We start from the raw sequence: 23,698 nt of genomic DNA on the forward strand, positions 1-23,698 counted from the left end.
GTTAGTCCCTCAGTATTGTTGAATGACAATGCACACACAAAGATTTGCCACCCGGGGAAGCTCACACGAGTGTTCAGAATTTGTAGTAGGGCTTCATCACACAGGCATAATTGGTGGATTGCCCACATCATTAATCTCTGCCTCCAAGTTGACTGATACCACGTGACCCAAAGCCCTCGCCTTAAGTCACATTGTTGATCTTTCTGGAGTGGCCAGTCCCCACCCTAAGACTATGCAGGTGTGGCCACCTCCCTATCCTAAATCACACTGTTAGACTATCCCATGTGACTCAAGGTCTCCAGGCAAACAAAGATCTTCCTAACAGGCATAACATTCCTAGGGCCCAGAGATTATGTCTCAGAAAGCAAAGGCAAAGGCCAGACTTTCCTTTCTTTGGACAAGAGATTCTTTCCTATAAATTATTTACTACACACCTACTAGGTTTAGAAAATATCAAATTTTTTACTTAATGGTCCCCAAATGGTGAAAAGCTTGTGATTCCCCATCCCTGCCTTCTGTCCTCTCTGGAGAAAAGAGAGCATTTTTTCCCCCTTGCCCTACACAAACCATGAAGCCTGGGAGAAATGTCAGTATTCTTCATTGTTCCTAATGTTCCTTCTTCCTTAGGAAAAGCTGCCTCTTCTGAGGTTCATGAGAACTATCTCCCCATACATATTTAGTAACAAATTCCCAGGCACTTCTCACTTTTACAGATTTGAGGACTTTCTCAATGTTCCTTTTCTTTTCTTTCTTCTTTTTTTTTAATTTCTTTTTTTCTTTTCTTCTTCTTTTTTTATTTTATTTATTTATTTTCTTTTTTGATCCCAGTGGAAGGGAATCAATGCTCCTTTTCATATTAAATCCATTAAGCCAATAGTTTTGCCTCAAACCTCATTATCTTTCCAGATTAAAGCTATCTTTACTTTGTTATCCTCTTAACTCTGAAATATTAAGCTTTAACCGGTCTTCTCTGATCACTACCTGTTATCCCGCTTGCCCATTACCTCTCTTACTCTAGATAATATGCTCCTTGGTCACTTAAATTCCTTCTGTCTCTTTTATTTGTGAATCCAAGGGACATCTTTCAGGTCCTTTGTTACTTGACATCTGTTCTGAATTGGACACGTTTTGCTTCTGGCTCTTTGAAACATTCCCATCCCTTGGCTTCAATTACACAACTCTCTTACTTTTCTTCCTGCCTTACTGATAATTTCCTGAATACCCTCCTTTATGGATTCCTATTCCTCTGACTGCTCTAAATATCATTGTGACCTGGGATTCTTTCTTGTTTTTTTGTTTTCTCTTTTTGTTTCCTTCCTAGACTTGACATTCCCTTCAGAATTCAGTCAAAACCATGCAGCATAGAATATAGGACTTCTACCACCTGAGCCCAGTCTGTGTTGAACTGAGTTCCAATTGTCTTTCCAGCTTTATCTCAGCCAATCCATGGAACACAAAGTGACTACCTTGTAACTTAATGGGAATTTTTACTAAGTTTTGGGTTTTTTCTATCTGTTCTTTTCATATTGTTCCCTCAGCACAGGGACTTCAGAACTTCTGCAGCCCCCTGGCTCTAAGGATGGAGAAAGTTATCTATGTTAGGCCAATGAGATCACAACACCCTGACCACAGTGACTGGCTCAGAGAGAGGCAGATGACTAATGAAGGCCATTTAGGGGCCAGGAAATTTGATTATAGGACTTCGAGCCTGTAGGGAAGAAGAGTTTCTCTTGTAATCTGCTTGTTATGACAATTTGAGACTTATGGTATGGGAGCCACTATGAAGACCCTGAAAGTGGAGTCAGTCCAGTGGAAGTGAACTGAGATGTGCAGCTGGGCAGTATCATTTGAGCCAAGGGTCAAGCTATCACTGAACTAGAGCTACTAGACCTCTTCAGGTAACATGATTCAGTAAGTTCTCTGTGTATAAACATCTGATTTATTTTTCTACTTTCTATAGAAGCCTAGAAAAGGATAATGTGCTCAACAAATATTTGTCAAATGAATGGAAACTGTAAAATGGAAAGATTAATTATCTCAGAGGGCTGGTTAGAGAAGTAAATGATTTACCAATCTGAAATGCCAGGCACAGTGCCTAGCAAAAAGCAGGCACATGAAACGCTCCTTATGTTTCTATGCCTTCAGCACTCTACCTGTCACCACAGTCCATACAGCATAGCTCAAAAACTGCTACCTGAACTTGATTATAAGTTCTAAGAAAACTCATATTCACAAAAATTTGACTTATTTAGTCCTAGACGTTTTCCCCATAAGTCTTTTCCTTCCATTAAAGACCACAACATAATGTTTATTTGTTTATGTTTTTAAAGACCACAACTGTAAACATATTCATTTGTATAGCATCTGCTACAGTTTGAATATCTGTCTCCTCTAAAACTCATGTTGAACTTTAATCCCCAATGTGGCAGTATTGAGAGGTGGGGCCTTAATTTATTTTATTTTACTTTTCAATAGAGATACAGTCTTGCTATGTTACCCAGGCTAGTCTCAAACAACTGGGCTCAAAAGATCCTCCCACCTCAGCCTCCCCAGTAGCTGCCCTACGGGCAAGACCCACTGCACCCAGCTTGGTGGGGCCTTTAAGAGGTTCTTGGATCATAAGGGCAGAGCCCTTATGAATGGATTAATAGATTAATGGATTATGGGTTAACAGATTAATGGATTATCATGGGAGTGGGGTTGGTGGTTTTATAAGAAAAGGAAGAGAAACCTAAGCAAGCTTAGCCCCCTCACCATGTGATCCTCTGTGCCACCGTGGGACTCTGCAGAGACTTCCCAACAGCAAAAATGTCCTCACCAGATGTGGCCCCTCAACCTTGCACTTCTCAGTTTTTAAACTGTGAGAAATAATTCCTTTTCTTTATAAATTCCACATTTTCTTATATTCTCTTACAAGCAACAGAAAATGGACTAAGCATCTTGCAATGCTTCACTTACTATACATGCAAAAGCAAAATATTTAAAGAAAAAGATTGTTAGATCTGACTTCATAAATATTTAAAATTTCCGTATGTCAAAAAAGTCATTAAAACTGTAAAATAGATTAAATTTGGAAATGTGTATAAACAAAGAGTATCTTAAAATTTTACAAATCGCTAAGGACAAACACCATAATAAAAAAGAATGTATGTTGAATACAGTCACTTTAAGAAAGAATACTTACAAATGATGATTAATTATATCTTTGATGTTCAATGACATAGTCGAAGGCATATGCATTATGTTCAGGGTATAACCTTACTTAATCTTCTCCATGAGTTTAAGAGGTAGGTATAACTATGCCCATTTCATAAATGAGACCACTGATTCTCAGAGAGATTAAATAACGTCAACTTTCTTAGATAGTGAGAGGTTAAATTTTTTTTCATTTCGAAGCCCAGGAGCTTTTCACATCCTCTCACAGCATAACAAAATCAAAGGCTATGCATGTGCTTCCCAAGGAAATCTTAGGATAGATATCCTGTATGTGACTCAAGACATAGTTTACAAATGGATAAGAGAAAAACAATCTTTAGACTGTTTGAAAATGAGTAGCATGGCTTTTAAGAATATAGTGCTGGGGAAGATTTTTGCTTTAAAAGTAAAATTAAAGGTGAATCGATAGTGAATATATAAATATCATTACAAAGGGCACTATTGTCTTATTTTTGGCTCTCTCAAAAGCAGACAAAGCAAAAACAAGGATTTTTAGTATGAGGAGTTTATCTGGGGGTGATCCCAGAAAGTGGGATGAAGGGAAGCAAGCAAAGATGAAATGTCAATGCATTAATCAGTGGGTTACTGCTGTGGGAAACCGGGGCTCAATTTCTCTGAGTAGCATCTAAGAGTTGATGGAATTGACGTAGAACACGGTGCAGAACTGCTCCTTCAATGGGTGAGGAGGCTGAAGTATTTTTATTCACCAAATCCCATCTATCATGAATTGATGATTGTTTCATGGACATTATATCTCTGGCACTTCCAGCCTGCCTTACAAGTAGACTGAGCACACTCCTGACACCAGAAACTGTCCTCAGGTGGAGAGACACAGGTGCTTGAAGTAAGATGCCACTGCATGGAAAAAATTTATCTATGAAGCTGTAGGCAACTGGGAGAATGGACTGAGGGAATCTAGGCAGGAGATCAGCAGAATATGCCACAGGGATCAATAATAAGTAAACGTGTGTTTGCCTATGTAAGCGTGTGTAGCTTGAGTAGAATGCAAAGCAGTTTCATAGTTTCAAAAAGAGTAAAATGCAGAGAAAATATCTTCTCTTACTTTTATAGACCCTCCTACCACTTGATGGCAGCATACCAAAGTTTAGGTGCTTGAAACTAAAAAACAAATAAATAAAATAAAAAATCATAATGACTTGAAATGATGACACATATTGATAATAGCTGCAAAACAACTTTCCCCAAATGTGTTCTTTTCTAGTTGATGGTGAAGCTACTGTTACTATGTTGTGGATTTTCAGAATGGTTCTTTCTCTGTGTTGACTTGTCTTCTCCTTCAACTCCTGCCCATCTTGATACCTATTCTAGATTCATGAAATCATTACTACAGAGCAATGAAGCTCTTAAATTAATGCTTAAACCGCTTTCTTACTTTGTATATCTCTTTACTTTTCGCTGCTACTGGGGCCTAATTTTTCTGTTTTATATTGGCATTCCTTATAGAAATAGGAAGATCTTTTTTTAAAAAAAATTTTTTTTGTAAGAGTTGTTTTCCTAATTCAAATGTTGACAAAAAGGATCATTAATGCTGATAACTATAGCCTTCTTCTGTATTCATTATAACCACGTCTTCTTAAGCTACTTATAATGATTTATTTTAAAACACTATAAAAGAAATCTAATGGAAAGTTAATATCAAATACCATTATTATCTTTGAACTAAATTTTAAATTAGATATTGATAAATTTTCATTAATTCTAGAATGTTTGATACTCTGTCAAAGTTGTCCTGTAATTCCTTTGATTTCCTCCAATTGATTTGGTCGTAACTATGTGGGCTCTTTTTTTCTTCTCGCGTTTTAAATGCTGGTATTCTCCAGGGTTCTGCCTTCAGATTTGCATTTTCCCACACCTATTCTCTTTCCCTCAGCCATATCCAAAATTTAAGTTATTACCTACTTACTGATAATTCCTGGATTAATATTTCTCGCTCTGATCTATCTTTGAAGCTCCAGTTTCATTTTGTGATTGCTACCAAACATCTCCACTGGGGGTCCCACAGGCACTGCAGATTCAACAGGTCAACATGTTAATTTATATTCCTTCCCAAACTTGCTCCATCTCATCCCCGTTTTTCACTCTTCACCTAGTTGCTGAGAATAAAATATTGAATTTTACATTATATTATTATATTTAATTATTACATTAAATATGAATGTAATCCCAGCACTTTGGGAGGCCAAGGCAGAGAGATCACCTAAGGTCAGGAGTTCAAGACCAGCCTGGCCAACATGGTGAAACCCCATCTCTACTAAAAATAAAAAAAATTAGCCAGGCTCAGTGGCCAGCATCTGTAATCCCAGCTACTAGAGAGGCTGAGGCAGGAGAATCACTTCAACCCAGGAGGCAGAGGTTGCAGTGAGCCCAGATTGCACCACTGCACTCCAGCCTGGGCAACAAGAGCAAAACTCTGTCTCAAAAAAATAAATATATATGAATAGTAATATAAAATATTGAATGCCTACCGTATCCTAGTATGGTAGGGTAAATACTTAGTATTTAGGATAAATACTTAACACTAAGTATGAACTTAACGCTAACTATTTTGTGTAAATTACCTAATTTAATTCTCAAAAGAAGCCTGTTTTCTGTGCTCCCATGCCCCCTTCCCACCTCTTTTCTGGTCCTCATGCCGTTGCATTGTTGCTGTTTGTTCCCATGTCTATGTTCATTTCAGGGACCATGTCATACTCACTTTAACGTCTTCACTATTGTGCAGAGTGTTTGGCATATGTTAGATAATTAAATAATTGTTGAATGAATTCAAGAATACATGACTGAGTGAATAACATTTTAACTATAAAAAAACTTTGGACTGTTGCAAATATAAGCACATTAGAATGACGAAAATACTTTTTCCAGCCGGGCACAGTGGCTCACGCCTGTAATTCCAGCACTTTGGGAGGCCTAGGCGGGTGGATCACTTGAGGTCAGGAGTTCGAGACCAGGCTGGTCAACATGGTGAAACCCTGTCTACTAAAAATACAGAAATTAGCTAGGTGTGGTAGCATGTACCTATAATCCCAGCTACTCGGGAGACTGAGGTAGGAGAATCACTTGAATCTGGGAGGTGGAGGCTGCAGTCAGCGGAGATCTTGCCACTGCACTTCAGCATGGAAAACAGAGTGAGACTCTGCCTTAAAAAAAAAAAAAAAAGAAGTAAATCTCAGTGAAATACAAGGCTCTTATAATCAATAACCAAGTAGAAAATGTATAAAATATAAAGATATCTAATGAAGACAAATTGATTAAATATATCATCTGAGATTTACTTTGTCAAGTGAGAAAGTAGTAATTTGACAACCTAATTTGAACTATAAATTGCCTTTTTACAACATGTTTACAAATATCACACTTTGATTTCCCAATAATGTGAAGAAAATGAGGCAAACGGAAGAAACATTCTGACAGAGAAAAATGGTTAGCTACTGACTATAAAGTTAATATCTCTCCCATGTTAAAAAAAGGGAGTCATGCCTAGAAACTGAATGGTGAAAAATTTGTTAAGTGCTACAGTGTTTAAGATACTTTAACAGAACTTAGCAATAAACTACCCGCGAGCTCTACTACTGAAACATGAAATGGAAACTCTCATGGTTAGATTGGCAGAAACTTCTCCTGAGAGAAATGACAAAAGGAACAACTGCTTTTTTTTTTTTTTAATAGAATTTTGGTTTGATCTTAAGTATAGTGCTAAAGACTTCATTCAACATTTTGCATTTATTTTTTTCTGTAAACTTGTGCTTCCTTTCATTTGGGAATTTTTCCTTTCTGAAATGGCATTAGATTTTTAGTGAGGAAAAGAGAGCAAAGCACTGAACTCAATCTAGCAATTTTGCCTTATTTCATTTGTTATTCCCATAACCAAGAAACAACACTTATTCAATAGTTATGTGCCAGATATCGGGATGTACATTTTGTAGACATACTCTCATTTAATCTTTAAACCCTATTTGATATATATTATTACCCACATTTTACAGAGAAGAAAATTCTCTTTTTAGGTAATTTGCCTGAGGTCATTCGATATGGCCAAGCTAGGGTTTTAAACTCAAGTGTCCTTGGCTCCAAAATATTCCTCTTTCCCTTTGTTCCATGCTGATGACTTTGTTTCACCGATAAAAAGATTAGAAAGTAAGTCATGAGCCACTCTTTTTTTTTTTTTTTTTTTTTTTGAGATGGAGTCTCACTCTTGTCGCCCAGGCTGGAGTGCAGTGACACCATCTTTGTTCACTGCAACTTCCGCCTCCCAGGTTCAAGGAATTCTCTTGCCTCAGCCTACTAAGGAGCTGGGATTACAGGCACCTGTCACCACACCCGGCTAATTTTTGTAGTTTTAGTAGAGACGAGGTTTCACTGTGGTGGCCAGGTCAGTCTCCAACTCCTGACCTCAAGCGATCTGCCTGCCTCGGCCTCCAAAAGTGCTAAAATTACAGGTGTGCCCCATCGCACCCAGCCAAACTACTCTTAAAAGAAGCAGCCGCGGGGCTGGGTGTGGTGACTCATGCTCGTAATCTCAGTGTTTTGGGAGGCAGGAGGATCACTTGAGGCTGGGAGTTCGAGATCAGCCTGGGCAACAATAGTGAGACCCTGTCTATACAAAATAAATGAATGAATGAATATTAAAAGTTAAAAGAAGTAGCAATTAGAAAAAATGGTACTAAATGGCATCTGGAAAGACACTTTCTTTAAAACCTAATTAAGAGAGTTTAAGAGCAAAGATGGTGTTGTTTCAAGTTAATAACAGTCTTTATTGCTTCTTAGAGATGATAGACATAAAATTACTAGTAGAGTCCTCAAAACATTGTAAGGGGCTGGGCATGGTGGCTCACACCTGTAATCCCAACACTTTGGGAGGCCAAAGTGGTGGATCACCTGAGGTTGGGAGTTTGAGACCAGCCTGGCCAACATGGTGAAACTCCGTCTCTACTAAAAACTACAAAAATTAACTGGGCATGGTGGCAGGTGCCTGTAATCCCAGCTACTCGGGAGGTTGAGGCAGGATAATAGCTTAAACCCAGGAGGCAGATGTTGCAGTGAGCCAAGATCGTGGCACTGCAGTGCAGCCTGGGCAGCAGAGTAGACTCTGTCTCAAAAAAAAAAAAAAAAAATTGTAGGGGCTAACTAGTTCCCTTCGTATTGCTCTCTAGCATTTTGGAACTGACAAAATCTACCAGCTACTTCATTTTACTGTGTTTCTATCCAATGTAATTATACTATAGTGGATACCTATTGCCTTGTTTACCCAACATCCTATCTTCTGAGAACTGTTTCTCACATTAACCCCATGTGGTAGATTAAATGATTGGTGCCATTCTACCCACTTCCCTGCCTCCAACTCTGACAGTAGCTTCACTGTGTGCAGAAGGTATTTCTTCCCCTTTGACTTAGTGTCCAGTCATGTGACTTTCTTTTTCCAATGGCTTGGTCAGGCAGGAGCAGCAATGTTACGATGGCTCTAAGCCTAATCTTCAGAGGCTCTGGTGTTTTTTGCTCAGCTTATGGGCCCAGGAGGAGTGTGACCTGGGTCTGGAAGACCCATTATTCCACTAGAGTGGAATACAACCACTCTAGTCATCACTGCCTGGCAGAGCCGCCCTAGCCAACCTGCAAATCCTTGAAAATGAATGACAGCTGTGTTAAACCACCAGCTGGGGCCCTTCGCTAGAGAACATTGCAGTGCTAATTAACTAACTGATCTACCTCCCACCCCAGCCCACCACCAATCATAGGGTTCCCACGTGATTTACCAGGTTCTTCTCACACGGTCAGATCCTCTTTCCTGTCATCAGTTAGTCCAGAGGCTGACTGGGCCCCTGGGAGCTCTTTTCAGCATTTTGTACTTGGAGGGGGAGCATTGGGCACTCTTTCTTGTGGCAGAAAGTCTGAAAGGTGAGAACTGGGAGTTGCTAGCCTTGTTGGCCACCCCGTAGGGAAAGCAGATTTGCAGTGAGAAAGAAGACAAGTCAGGAAGCGGAGGGTGACACCTAGGGGATTTTTCGAGTCCCTAGTTGCAGTTATTTCACACTTCAGCTTGAACTTCCATGACCTGTCTCTGCTTCTCCATGGCGCTTAATTACATTTTGCTTATGTTATTCCCCCCTTTTTCCTGTTGTAGTCTTTCTGAAGAACAGGACAGGGTCTTATTCACATTTGTATTTCTCGAAGTACCCTATCAAGTGCCTTACATGTAATAGACACTCAATAAATACTTGTGGAATTAAAGTGGTCCCCCTGCCCAAATCCCTGAGTTAGAACTAGATCCTCCTCCTTTGTCTGAACAAGTCCATATGTACTCTAAGCTACCTACGTATACTGGAGATGTATTTTTCGATCATTTCCTATAATTTGACTGAAATTAAATCTGTAAATTGAAATTGGATGAATGACCCAGTAAGGTAGTTTTTTTAAGTTCAAACTATTTGTTGTTGAAGAACCAACAGGTTGAATTTTATCATCCTTTAGGTCAAGGTCTATTTTAGCCTCAGGATTCTATAGTTTTATGGTATATACAGTTAACTACTTTTCCAATAATAAATACACAAATTTTCTGGTAACCCTCTTAAGGATAGTTAGTCAAAAAATTGCCTGGAGTCTGAGTTGCTCAGCTAAAAAGAAAAAGAAATGCTTTGGTTTATTTTTTCCTGATAGCTTTACATAGGGATTTTCTGGACTCAATCCTAGAACGTTTTTCCTTTTCTATCTATAGTTTATATCCAGTTTCTTGGGAATCCCATTCATGCTGCTTGTGGCTTTAAATTCCATCTTATATGCAGATGACGCTCAAATTTCTATATACAGCTTGGTCTGTCCTCTGAATTCCAGGGTCACATGACCCAACAGATTCAACATCTCTATCTGAGTAACAGGCATTCCAAACTTTTTTTTTTTTTTTACTTTAAGTTTCAGGATACATGTGCAGAACATACAGGTTTGCTGCATAGGTATATGTTTGCCATGGTGGTTTGCTGCACCTATCAACCTGTCATCTAGGTTTTAAGCCCTGCATGCATTAGGTATTTGTCCTAATGCTCTCCTTCCCCTTGCCCCCCGACAAAAACCTCCCAACAGGCCCTGGTGTGTGATGTTCCCCTCCCTGTGTTCATATGTTCTCATTGTTCAACTCCCACTTACTAGTGGGAACATGTGGTATTTGGTTTTCTGTTCCTGTGTTAGTTTGCTGAGGATGATGGCTTCCAGCTCCATCCATGTCCCTGCAAAGGACATGATCTCATTCTCTTTTATGGCTGCATAGTATTGCATGGTGCATATGTACCACATTTCTTTATCCAGTCTATCATTGATGGGCATTTGGGTTGATTCCATGTCTTGGCTATTATAAATAGTGCTGCAATAAACATACATGTGCATGTATCTTTATAGTAGAATGATTTATATTCCTTTGGGTATATACCTAGTAATGGGTCAAATGGTATTTCTGGTTCTAAATCTTCAAGGAATCACCACACCGTCTTCCAAAATGGTTGAACTAATTGACATTCTCACCAACAGTGTAAAAGCGTTCTTATTTCTCCACAGCCTCACCAGCATCTATTGTTTGTTGACTTTAATGATTGCCATTCTGACTGGTGTGAGATGGTATCTCATTGTGGTTTTGATTTGCATTTCTCTGCTGATCAGTGACTATGAGCTTTACTTCATATGTTTGTTGGTGGCATAAATGTCTTCTTTTGAGATATGTCTGTTCATATGCTTTGACCACTTTTTGATGGGGTTATTTTTTTCTTGTAAATTTGTTTAAGTTCTTTGTAGATTCTGGATAATAGACCTTTGCCAGATAGGTAGCTTGCAAAAATTTTCTCCCATTCTGTAAGTTGCCTCTTCACTCTGGTGATAGTTTCTTTTGCTGCACAGAAGCTCTTTAGTTTAATTAGATCCCATTTGTCAATTTTGGCTTTTGTCGCAATTGCTTTTGGTGTTTTAGTCATGAAGTCTTTGCCCATGCCTATGTCTTAAATGGTGTTGCCTAGGTTTTTTTCTAGGGTTTTTATGGTTTGAGATTGTACATTTTAAGTCTTTATTCCATCTAGAGTTAAGTTTTGTATAAAATGTAAGGAAGGGGTCCAGTTTCAGTTTTCTGCATATGGCTAGCCGGTTTTCCCAGCACCCTTTATTGAATAGAAAATCCTTCCCCCATTGCTTGTCTTTGTCACGTTTGTCAAAGATCAGATGGTTGTAGTTGTGTGGCATTCTTTCTGAGGCCTCTGTTCTGTTCCATTGGTCTATACCTCTTTGTTCACTGCAACTTCCGCCTCCCAGGTTCAAGCAATTCTCTTGCCTCAGCCTACTAAGGAGCTGGGATTACAGGCACCTGTCACCACACTCGGCTAATTTTTGTAGTTTTAGTAGAGACAAGGTTTCACCGTGGTGGCCAGGTTGGTCTCCAACTCCTGACCTCAAGCAATCTGCCTGCCTCGGCCTCCCAAAATGCTAAGATTACAGGTGTGTGCCATTGCACCCAGCCAAACTACTCTTAAAAGAAGCAGCAGCAGGGCTGCTGATGGTAGTTTGTATTTCTGTGGGGTCAGCGGTAATATCCCCTTTATCATTTTTTATTGTGTCTATTTGACTCTTCTCTCTTATTTTCTTTATTAGTCTAGCTAGTGAGCTATGTATTTTGTTAATTTTTTCAGAAAACCAGCTCCTGAATTCATTGATGGTGCCATTGATTTTTTTGAAGGGTTTTTCATGTCTCTATATCCTTCAGTTCTGCTCTGATCTTAGTTATTTCTTGTCTTCTGCTAGCTTTTGAATTTGTTTGCTCTTACTTCTCTTGTTTTTTGAATTGTGAGATTAGGGTGACGATCTGAGATTTTTCCAGCTTTGTGATGTGGACATTTAGTGTTATAAATTTCCCTCTAAACACTGGTTTAGCTGTGTCCCAGAGGTTCTGGTACATTGTCTCTGTTCTCATTGGTTTCAAAGAACTTCTTGATTTCTGCCTTAACTTTGTTGTTATCCAGGAGTCATTCAGGAGTAGGTTGTTTAATTTCCATGTAGTTGTGTGGTTTTGAGTGATTTTCTTAATCTTGAGTTCTAATTTGATTGCGTTGTGATCTGAGAGACTGTTTTTTATGACTTCAGTTCTTTTGCCTTGTTGAGGAGTGTTTTACTTCCAATTATGTGGTCAATTTTAGAATAAGTGCGATGTGGTACTGAGAAGAATGTATATTCTATTGATTTGGGGTGGAGAGTTCTTTAGATGTCTATTAGGTTCACTTGATCCAGAGCTGAGTTCAAGTCCTGAATATCCTTGTTAATTTTCTATCTCATTGATCTGTCTAATATTGACAGTGGGGTGTCAAAGTCTCCCAGTATTATTATGTGGGAGTCTGAGTCTCTCTGTAGGTCACTAAGAACTTGTTTTATGAATCTAGGTGCTTCTGTATTGGGTTTATGTATATTTAGGATAGTTAGCTCTCCTCGTTGCATTAATCCCTTTACCATTATGTAATTCCCTTCTTTGTCTTTTTTGATCTTTGTTAGTTTAAAGTCTGTTTTATCAGAGACTAGAATTGCCACCCCTGTTTGTTTGTTTGTTTTTTGCTGTACATTTGCTTGGTAAATATACCTGCATCCCTTTATTTTGAGCCTATGTGTGTCTTTGCATGTGAGATGGGTCTCCTGAATACAGCACACTGATGAGTCTTGACTCTTTATCCAATTTGCCAGTCTGTGTCTTCTAATTGGGGCATTTAGCCCATTTACATTTAAGGTTAATATTGTTATGTGTGAATTTGATCCTGCCATCATGATGCTAGCTGGTTATTTTGCACATTAGTTGATGCAGTTTCTTCATAATGTCATTGGTCTTTACAATTTGGTATGTTTTTGCAGTGACTGGTACTGGTTTTTCCTTTACATACTTAATGCTTCCTTCAGGAGCTCTTGCAAGGCAGGCCTGGTGTTGATAAAATCCCTTAGCATTTGCTTGTCTGTAAAGGATTTAATTTCTCCTTCACTTATGAAGCTTACTTTGGCTGGATATGAAATTCTAGGTTGAAAATTCTTTTCTTTAAGTATGTCGAATATTGGTCCCCTCTCTTCTGGCTTGTAGAATTTCTGCTGAGAGATCTGCAGAAATCTGTTAGAAGATTTACAAATCTTCTCTTTGTAGGTGACCTGACCTTCCTCTCTGGCTGCCCTTAACACTTTTTCCTTCATTTCAACCTTGGAGAATCTGATGATTATGTGTCTTGGGGTTGATCTTCTCAAGGAGTATCTTAATGGTGTTCTCTGTATTTCCTGAATTTGAATGTTGGCCTGTCTTGCTATGTTGGGGAAGTTCTCGTGGATAATATCCTGAAGTATGTTTTCCAACTTGGTTCCATTTTCCCCATCTCTTTCAGGTACTCCAATCAATCATAGGTTCAGTCTTTTTACATAGTACCATATTTCTTGGAGGCTTTGTTTGTTCCTTTTCATTCTTTTTCTCTAATCTTGTCGGCATGCCTTATTTTAGTAAGGTGGTCTTCCAACTTTGATGTCCTTTCTTCTGCTTGATTGATTAGGCTATTGATACTTGTGTATGCTTCATTAAGTTCTCATGCTGTGTTTTTCAGCTCCATCATGTCATTTATGTTCTTCTCTAAACTGGTTATTCTAGTTAGCAGCTCCTGTAACGTTTTATCAAGGTTCTTTGCTTCTTTGCATTGGGTTAGACCATGCTCCTTTAGCTCAGCAGAGTTTGTTATTATCCACCTTCTGAAGCCTACTTCTGTCAATTTGTCCATCTCATGCTCTGTTCAGTTCTGCACACTTGCTGAAGAAGCGTTGTGATCATTTGGAAGAGAAGAGGCAATTCAGACTTTCACAATTTTCAGCGTTTTTGCACTGGTTTTTCCTCATCTTCATGGATTTATCTACCTTTGATCTTTGAGGCTGATGACCTTTGGATGGGGTTTTTGTGAGGGCATCTTTTTTGTTGATATTGTTGTTGTTGCTTTCTGTTTGTTAGTTTTTCTTCTCACAGTCAGGTCCCTCTTCTGTACGTCAGCTGCAGTTTGCTGGAGGTCCACTCCAGACCCTGTTCACTTGCAGAACAGCAAAGATTGCTCCCTGCTCCTTCCTCTAGGAACTTCGTCCCAGAGGGGTACCAGCCTGATGTCAGCTGGAGCTCTCCTGTATGAGGTGTCTGTTGACCCCTGTTGGGAAGTCTCCCCCAGTCAGGAGGCACAGGGGTCAAGGATTCACTTGAGGAGGCAGTCTGTCTCTTAGCAGAGCTGGTGTGCTGTGCTGGGAGAATCCCTGTATCAGGCTCCGCTGCTCTCTTCAGAGCCAGCAGACAGAAAAGATTAAGTCTGCTGAACCTGCGTCAGCAGCTGCCCCTCCCTCCAGGTGTTCTGTCTCAGGGAGATGAGAGTTCTGTCTACAAGCCCCTGACTGGAGCTGCTATATTTCCTGCAGAGGTGCCCTGCCCAGTGAGGAGGAATCTAGAGAAGTAGCCTGGCCACAGCCGCTTTGCTGCACCATGGTGAATTCCATCTAGTCCAAACCTCCCAGTCTCCTTAGCACTGTCAGGGGAAAACAACCTGATAAAGCCACAGTAATGGTGGCTGCTCCTTCACCCACCAAATTCGATCATCCCAGGCCGACTCCAGACTGCTGTGGTGGCAGTGAGAATTTAAAGCCAGTGATTCTTAGCTTGCTGGGCTTTATGGGAGTGGGACCTGCTCAGCGAGACTGCTTGGCTCCCAGGCTTCAGCCCCCTTTCCAGGGGAGTGGATGGTTCTCCTGTCTCACTGGCATTCCAGGTGCTGCTGGAGTATGAACAAACTCCTACAGCTCAGTTTCTGCTCAAACAGCCAACAGTTTTGTGCTTGAAACCCAGGGCCCTGATGATGTAGGCTCAGGAAGGAATCTCCTGATCTGTGGATTGCAAAAATCCGTAGGAAAACGGTAGTACCCTGGGTAGGTAGCAGAGTCCCTTACTGCTTCACTTGGCTGGGGGTGGGAGGTCTGTTGGCTCCATGCACTTCCCAGGTGAAGCAACCCCCCACCCTGCTTCTGCTCTCTCTCCATGGGTCGCACCCACTGCATAACCAGTCCCAATGAGATGGACTGGGTACCTCAGTTGGAAATGCAGAAATCACCCACCTTCTGCATTGGTCTTGCTGGGAGCTGCAGACCAGAGCTGTTTCTCCCCGCATTTCAAATGTAACATGTTCCAGAACAAATTCTTCATTTCCTTCCCCATTCCTCTGCAAAATATATTATTTTTAAAGTTTTGCGTATCTCAGTTAATGGCCACTTTACTCAACCTTTCTAGTTACTTTTGCCAGAATCGGTAGAATGAAATTGTTGTCACTTCTTGGCTTAAAACCCTCCAACAGCTTCCCATCTCAACCATCAAAAGAGCTGCCCTACACAACTGTCCACTATTCTTCACTGCAGTTATGTCTCTGACCCTCATTTCCTTCTTTTTTCATCTGCTGCTGTTCTCCTCTTGCTTGAGTTGCTCTTCCCGCACTGGCCTCCTTACTGACCCTCAAATGTACCCCCGGAACTCTGTTTCTTACCTTGTCACCCCCTACTGTCTATCTGAAATGCTTTGTCCAAATTAACTCCATGGCCTGCTGCCTTGCTTCTATTAGATCTTTGCTCAAATATTAGATTTCAGAGTGATCTTCTCTGACCATATTAAACTTGCTGTCTGCCTTTCCCACTTAATTTTTCTCCAAATTCTTATCACCACTTAATACTATATTTGACTTTCTGTCTGTCTCCTCAAACTAGGATGAGAACTCCATGGGGACCAAACTTTGGTCTGTTTCATTTACCCCTTTATCCTCAGTGCTAGAATAATTATTGGAGCATAGCACACACTCAAGAAATATTTTTTGAGGCTGGGCGCAGGGGCTCATGAGTAATCCCAGCACTTTGGGAGACTAAGGTGGGTGGGTCACTTGACTGAGGTCAGGAGTTTGAGACCAGCCTGGCCAACATGGTGAAACCCCATCTCTATTAAAAATACAAAAATTAGCTGGTCATGATGGCAGGTGCCTGTAATCCCAACTACCTGGGAGGATGAGACAGGAGAAATGCTTTAACCCAGGAGGCGGAGATTGCAGTGAGCTGAAATTGTGCCACTGCCCTCCCTCCTGTGTGACAGAGCAGACTCCGTCTCAAAAAAATTTAAAAAAAAGAAATATTTTGTGAATTAATAAATGTTGTAACAGTGAGGTAGGACAGATGAGCCCCAAAACTGGAACTTAACCCAGGAGGCTTCTTGGCTTCACCCAGTAAAGAATTCAAGGGTAAGCTGGTGGTGTTCACTAGACACTTGTATTGAAGTAGCAGTGTACAGCAGCAGCAGAGATACTGCTCCTTGTGGAGCAGGGCTACTGTCTCTTAAAAAAAAAGCGAGGGGAAAAGAATAGACTTCACAGGATCAAGGTGCACACCCATCATTCAGTTTTGCTGATCTTCTCATTCACTTGGCCTTCACATATAATGTAAGTGTGATTGTAAGAGTGATTTTAAGTTGTCCAAATTAACAAAGATATCAATAAGATAGTCTAGTTTACAAATCTATTCATAGGAATAATTCTAAAAATTGAGGATTTTCTCCAGAAAGATTTAGTATGCCATCTATTCAAATGAAAGAATGAGGTCCTATCTGCATGGAAGCCAATGATCTTCAGTGGTTTTTACAATTCAGTTGGCAATATGAGAAGTACCACTTAAACACTCCTCTCCAAACTTCAAGTGCATTCTCAGGTATTTTTTGTTTTTGTTTATTTGCTGGTGCATACAGCAGTGACTAGATTGTGATTTGAAGGCAACCATTTTAATACTTCAGTACTTAACAATTGTCAGCTTCTTAAAGTCATATTTCAATTTAGTGCTGAAAATAATGTAGGAATGAGCTTGAAAATTCAGAACATAAGAACATATCAGGCTGGGCGCGGTGGCTCACACCTGTAATCCCAACACTTTTGGAAGTCAAGGCGGGTGGATTGCTTGAGTCCAGGAATTTGAAATCAGCCTGGGCAACATGGTAAAACTTCATTTATATTTTTAATAAATAAATAAATATTAAAAATTAAGAAACATAGTCGTGAATAGCATCATCCAAGTTATATATTCTTATGAACAGTTACAGGAGAAAATTCAGTCCCTGAAGGTTTACGACAATCATGGGCAGGCCCGAGTCCTCTCCTACAATTAATGTGTTGTACAGATTACTTCATCTCTACCTGCTTTAGCCTCATCCTAAGGAGTCACATCCAGTAAGGAGTCTTGCTCTGTCACCTAGGCTGGAATGCAGTGCCATGATCATAGCTCACTGCAGCCTCTATCTCCTGGGTTCAAGCAATCCTCCTGCCTCAGCCTCCTGAGTAGCTAAGACTGCAGGTGTGTGCCATCATGACCAGCTAGCGATGCTCTAGTTTTTATCTGAAAAATTCTCTAAAAGTATTTAGGACATTGTGAAAGACTTCATAAGATTTTTTTTCCTTATCAATTGGCAACAGTGAGTGAACCAATAAAATCTTATTTACATTATCATCAGCTATTGTTTATAGCAACTGATACAAACTTTTTATACCAACTAACAATAACAATAATAAATAATAATAATGTGTCATTGTTAACAATGATTATTGTTATTGCATTTCTGATATGGGCTTTTTTCTTAGAGTCACTGAGGATCTAGGTCTATTTTGAAGCAGACAGAAGAGGGAAGGGGAAGTTAATGAGATAAAATTTTTCTCTCCCCTTTCACTTATACTTGAATTTGCCTAAGTACAATCTGTACATAAGTAGGCCAGTCAATAATTCCCTGCAGCTGTTTCATATTCTAGATGTGACTATGAAGAATCCTCCATTTATGTTCCTTTCCTTAAAGTTTTTCTTGTCTTTAATGTGTTTAGTATTTTTTAAAATATTTACAAATTATTACATATAATATACTCATCCTAAAAAATAGGAAGTTATAGAAAAGCAAAAGGAAGAAAAAAAATCATAACTCCATAATCCAAAGAAAGCCACTATTGATAGTTTGGTGTATTTTTTTCTACATATAGTATTTGTTTTGGTTTGGCTTATAAAGTTGAGCTTCAGTGCAGTACTCTTTCAAATGTTTTCCTTGAGTCTTCTTAAAAGAAGATTTTAAAATTATGTACTCCCTTGCATGTTTTACAATTAAAATGCAAAATATTTTTAAAGCTTTAAATAAACTTACTTTCTTTTAAATATAATAAAGTGATTGAACATTTAAAAGATGAAAAAACTGAGATGAGGCTGTTGTAGAAACAGATATGCCATGATAATATTTGATAAAATAGCCTTTTACTATCTTATTGAACAAAGTAAACCAAGGCTGGGCACTGCGGCTCATGCCTGTAACCCCAGCTCTTAGGGAGGCAGAGATGGGAGGATAGCTTAAGCCCAGGAGTTTGAGATCTGCCTGGGCAATATAGTGAGACCTCGTTCTCCACAAAAAGGAAAAAAACAAAAACAAAAAGACAAAAATAAATAAATAAATAAAGTAAACCAAATCTGAAAGAAATCAAGTAAAATTTTACATGTAAATTTTATCTAATGTCTCAAAAAAGTAATGGTTCATCAAAAATCCCATTTATGTTCAAAAGGATAACCAAAAGTCTCCCATATTGCTTCTGATATCCTAGATTCAGACTTTCGAAAGGGGCCCAAATATCCCTGAATTGGCTAAAATTCAGAGTATCCCAGCATGGGCTGAGATAGAAGTATTTTAGTAAGCTTCATATATATATATATATATATATATATATATATATATATATATATCAATCAGGAAAAAGCTTAAAGTCTTGTATGTTTAAAATGCCTTGATTAATTATCCAAGGAGGCCTCCCTAAGACAAGTATTTCCATTTGTTCATTTGCTTGATATTCTGGAACTATTTCCACCCAAGGCAATGCACTATTTGAGACTTGAGGTGGAAGGATACTATTCACCATAATCTAGAGAATGACTACTGTGAACCCAGGCTCATTTGCAGAGAAATCAAATTTAGGAAAGAGTACATATGGAAGTTGAGACTCTGGAAACTGACCTCCTTAAGGTGTGCATGCAGTCTCCAAGAGCTACAGCTGTATGTTGAAGGTTTTGAATTGACCTTCACTTACTCGCGTTGTAAAGTCTCTAATAAGCTCTTAGGAAATAAGTCAACATTGGCTTTTAATGCACACCTAACGGGAAGTGGCGATGGTTCAATCCGTAGCACTCTTTTCTCCCACAAAGTTGAATAAGCCATGAGGTGCTTGACACTGCGAAGAACAGAGCAGCTGCTGCAGGTATCATCCTTTGGATGAGTCAAAAGATGTATGTGGCCAGTGACTCACACTTGTAATCTCAGCACTTTGGGAGGTCAAAGCAAGCAGGTCACTTGAGGTCAGGAGTTTGAGACAAGCCTGGCCAATATGGCGAAACCCCGTCTCTACTAAAAATACAAAAATTAGCCGGACCTGGTGGCGGGTGCCTATAGTCCCAGCTACTCAGGAAGCAGAGGCAGGAAGACCACTTGAACCCAGGAGGCGGAGGTTGCACTGAGCCAAGATCATGCCTCTGCACTCCAGCCTGAGCCACAGAGCAAGACCCTGTCTCAAAAAAAGCAGAAGCAGAAGCAGAAGCAGAAGGAGGAGAAAGGTAATCCCCAGGGCTGGAGGTTGGGCCTAGTGGGAGGTGTTTGGATCATGGAGGTGGATCCTTCGTGAATGGCTTAGTGCATCCTCTTGGTGATGAGTGAGTTCTCATTCAGACTCCAGGTGAGATCTGGTTGTTTAAAAGTGTGTGGCACCTCTCCCTGGTCCTCTTGCTTCTGCTCTCTCCATGTGATGCACCTGCTCCTGCTTTGCCTTCTGCCATAATTGTAACCTTCAGAGGCCTCCAGACACCAAGCAGATGTTGGTTCCATGCTTGTACAGCCTGCAGAACTTTGAGCCAATTAAGCCTCTTTTCTTTATAAATTACCAAGTCCCAGTTACTCCTGTATGGTAACACAAGAGCGGTCTAATACACTCCTAGAATAAAACATAGGGAAAAACCTCTTTGACATTGGTCTGCGTAAAAAATTTTTTTAGATATGACACCAAAAACACAAGCAACAAAAGCAAAAATAAATAAGTGAGACTATATCAAATTAAAAAGCTCAGCAAAGGAAACAACCAAGAAAATAAAGACAGCCTACAGAAGGGAAAAAATATTTGCAAATCACTTATCTGATAAAGGGTTAATATCCAAAATACCTAAGGAACTCAAATGACTCAATAGCAAAAACGAAAACAAAAATGCCCAGATAATCTGATTTAAAAATCAGCTCTTGGGCCAAGCACAGTGTCTCACACCTGTAATCCTAGCACTTTGGGAGGCTGAGGCAGGTGGATCACCTGAAGTCAGGAGTTCGAGACCAGCCTGACCAACATGGTGAAACCCTGTCTTTACTAAATACAAAAAATATTAGCCGGGGGTGGTGGCACATGCCTTTACTCTCAGCTACTCAGGAGACTGAGTTTGGAGAATCGCTTGAACCCAGGAGGCAGAGGTTGCAGTGAGCAGAGATCGAGCCACTGGACTCCGGCCTGGGCAACAGAGCAAAACTCTGTCTGAAAATAAAATAAAATAAAATATGTAAAATAAAATAAAAATCAGCTCTTGATTTTCAATAGCCTCCTAACTGGGCTCTTTTCATCTTCAATCAGTTGTCCACAGTGTTGGAGTCATGTGTTGCATAATGACTGGGATACTTTATATGTATCAGGCAATGAAATGTGTCATCAGGCGATTCTGGACCTGAGTAGATTTTTTTTTTTCAAGGAAGACAGACAAATGGCCAATAAGTATGAAAAGGTACTCAACATTACTAATCATCAGAGAACTACAAATCAAAACTACAATGAGCTGGGCGTGGTGGCTCATGCCTGTAGTTCCAGCCCTTTGGGATGCCAAGATGGGCAGATTGCTTGAGTTTAAGAGTTCGAGACTAGCTTGGGCAACATGGTGAGAACTCATCTCTACCAAAAACACAAAAAATCAGCCAGGTGTGACGGCACATGCCTCCTATTACTTAGGAAGCTGAGGTGGGAGGATCACCTGAGCCCAGGAGGCAGAGATTACAGTGAGCTGTCATCATGCCATTGCACTCTAGCCTGGGTAACAGAGCAAGACTCTGTCTCAGATATTTATGCAACCAACAAGCATATGAAAAAAAGCTCATCATCACTGGTCATTAGAGAAATGCAAATCAAAACCACAAAGAGATACCATCTCACACCAGTTAGAATGGAGATCATCGAAAAGTCAGGAAACAACAGATGCTGGAGAGGATGTTGAGAAATAGGAACGCTTTTACACTGTTGGTGGGAGTGTAAATTAGTTCAACCATTGTGGAAGACAGTGTGGCAATTCCTCAAGGACATACAACTAGAAATACCATTTGACCTAGCAATCCCATTACTGGGTGTATACCCAAAGGATTATAAATCATTCTGCTATAAAGACACATGTACATGTATGTTTATTGCAGCACTGCTCACAATAGCAAAGACTTGGAATCAACCTAAATGCCCATCAATGATAGATTGGATAAAGAAAATGTGGCACGTAGACACCATAGAATACTATGCAGCCATAAAAAGGATGAGTTCATGTCCTTTGCAGGGACATGGATGAAGCTGGAAACCTTCATGCTCAGCAAACTAACACAGGAACAGAAAACCAAACACTGCATGTTCTCACTCATAAGTGGGAATTGAACAATGAGAACACATGGACACAGGTAGGGGAACATCACACGCCAGGGCCTGTCTGGGTGTAGGGGACTGAGGGGGGACAGCATTAGGAGAAATGCCTAATGTAGATAACGGGTTGACAGGTGCAGCAAACCACCATGGCACATGTTTATCTATGTAACAAACCTGCACTTTCTGCACCTGTACCCCAGAACTTAAAGTATAATAAAAACCAAAACAAAACAACCAAAACCAAAAAACGAAACTACCATGAGATATCACTTCCCACCTTTTGGGGTGGTTATTATCAAAAAGACAAGATGTAAGTATTGGTGAGGGTACAGAGAAAGGGCAGCCTTGTACACTGCTGCTGGGAATGTAAATTGATACAATTATGACGGAAAATAGTGTGAAATAAAAACAATTTTATTTAAAAAATTAAAATAGACCTATCCTAGGATTGAGCAATCCCTCTTCTGGATCTGTATCCTCGAATGAAATCAGCACCATGAGAGATCTCTGCATTCCCGTGTTCACAAAGCATTAGTCAAAATAGCCAAAACATGGAAATAACCTAAGTGCCTGTCAACGGATTAATAGCCAAAGAAATTGTGGGATGTACAGGAATATTATGCAGCTGCAAGAAAGAAGGAAATTCTTAAGTAAGTTCAGTCAGACTTATTTTAATGTGAGTGAATAAGTCAGATAGAGAAAGACAAATGCTGTGTGATCTCATTTACATGTGGAATCTAAAATAGTTGAACCCCTAGAAACAGATGATAGAATGGCGGTTATCAGGGGTGGAGAGTCGGGGAGAAAAGGAAGCTATTGGTCAAAGGGCATAAACTTGCAGTTATAAGATGAATAAGTTCAGGAGATCTAATATACAATATGGTGACCATAGTTAATAATACTGAATTATACAGTATACTTGAAATTTGCTTAAATGTTCTCTCTGAAAAATCAAGAGTAACTAAATAAGGTGAGAGATGTATTAACTAACTTGATTGTATAATAATTTCACAAAATATGTGTGTATCAAATAATCACATTGTATACCATCAAATTGTAGAATTTTATTCATCAGTTATACTTCAACGAACTGGAAAACTAAAAAAAAAAAACAGGTGTATAAGTATTAACAATGTTGGTTGTAAATTAAAACTAAGCATCATATTTTTGGTGTCAAAATGTTGGACATTTATAAGAAAACATGTATAAGTGTTCTGCCTCTTGGATGAGACCATTTTAAATTAAGCCGTAAAAAAAAAGTACTGACAAAACAGTTCACTTTCAGTAATCTGGGTTTTCCCAAATAGTGACATGAAAGCCAGTCATTTCGAATCAGACAGTTTGAGTTTCTCTTCAAGAATCTGAAATGTAGGTCAGGGCTGTGCTGACATTTCCATTGATCTCAGAGCTGAAAACCTGAAGCGATCGCTGACAGGCAGGCAGTGGGGAAAGAAGACATGACACAGTCAACAAGGGTAGCACCCTGGCTCTGAAGTGGAATTATGTGCTTCAAACAGGTTGAAAGGTAAATAGGCAGTGATCATCCAAATACTTAAAGACAGCTATATTTTCTTTTGGAAATACATGGGCCAAGTTGTTTTCTCTTGCAGGTTCTCATGTACTCCATGCAGTGGTTACTGATGAAAAGGGAATGTATAATATTGTTCGGCACCATATCACTTTAAATAATAATTATTGCATATTTCTATCAGTTA

The 23,698-nt window shown here is 39.6% G+C and overlaps 1 protein-coding gene across 6 annotated transcripts in view; it reads left to right on the top strand.

Moving 5' to 3' along the window:
- IL23R (interleukin 23 receptor) overlaps window positions 1-23,698 on the top strand; it is a 195,734-nt gene that overhangs the window by 91,127 nt on the left and 80,909 nt on the right. The window contains exon 1 of one of the 6 annotated variants that reach the window (XM_064372483.1): window positions 23,037-23,508. The exons of the other annotated variants lie outside the window; for them this stretch is intronic. The gene's annotated coding sequence lies outside the window, so the exon portion shown is untranslated. Of the gene's footprint in view, window positions 1-23,036; window positions 23,509-23,698 lie in introns of those variants that run through there. 6 annotated transcript variants of the gene reach the window in all.

The sequence above is a fragment of the Aotus nancymaae genome, unplaced genomic scaffold, assembly GCF_030222135.1.
Source record: "Aotus nancymaae isolate 86718 unplaced genomic scaffold, 86718_ANA_hifiasm-v0.15.2.pri h1tg000007l, whole genome shotgun sequence".
NCBI classification, from domain to species: domain Eukaryota; kingdom Metazoa; phylum Chordata; class Mammalia; order Primates; family Aotidae; genus Aotus; species Aotus nancymaae.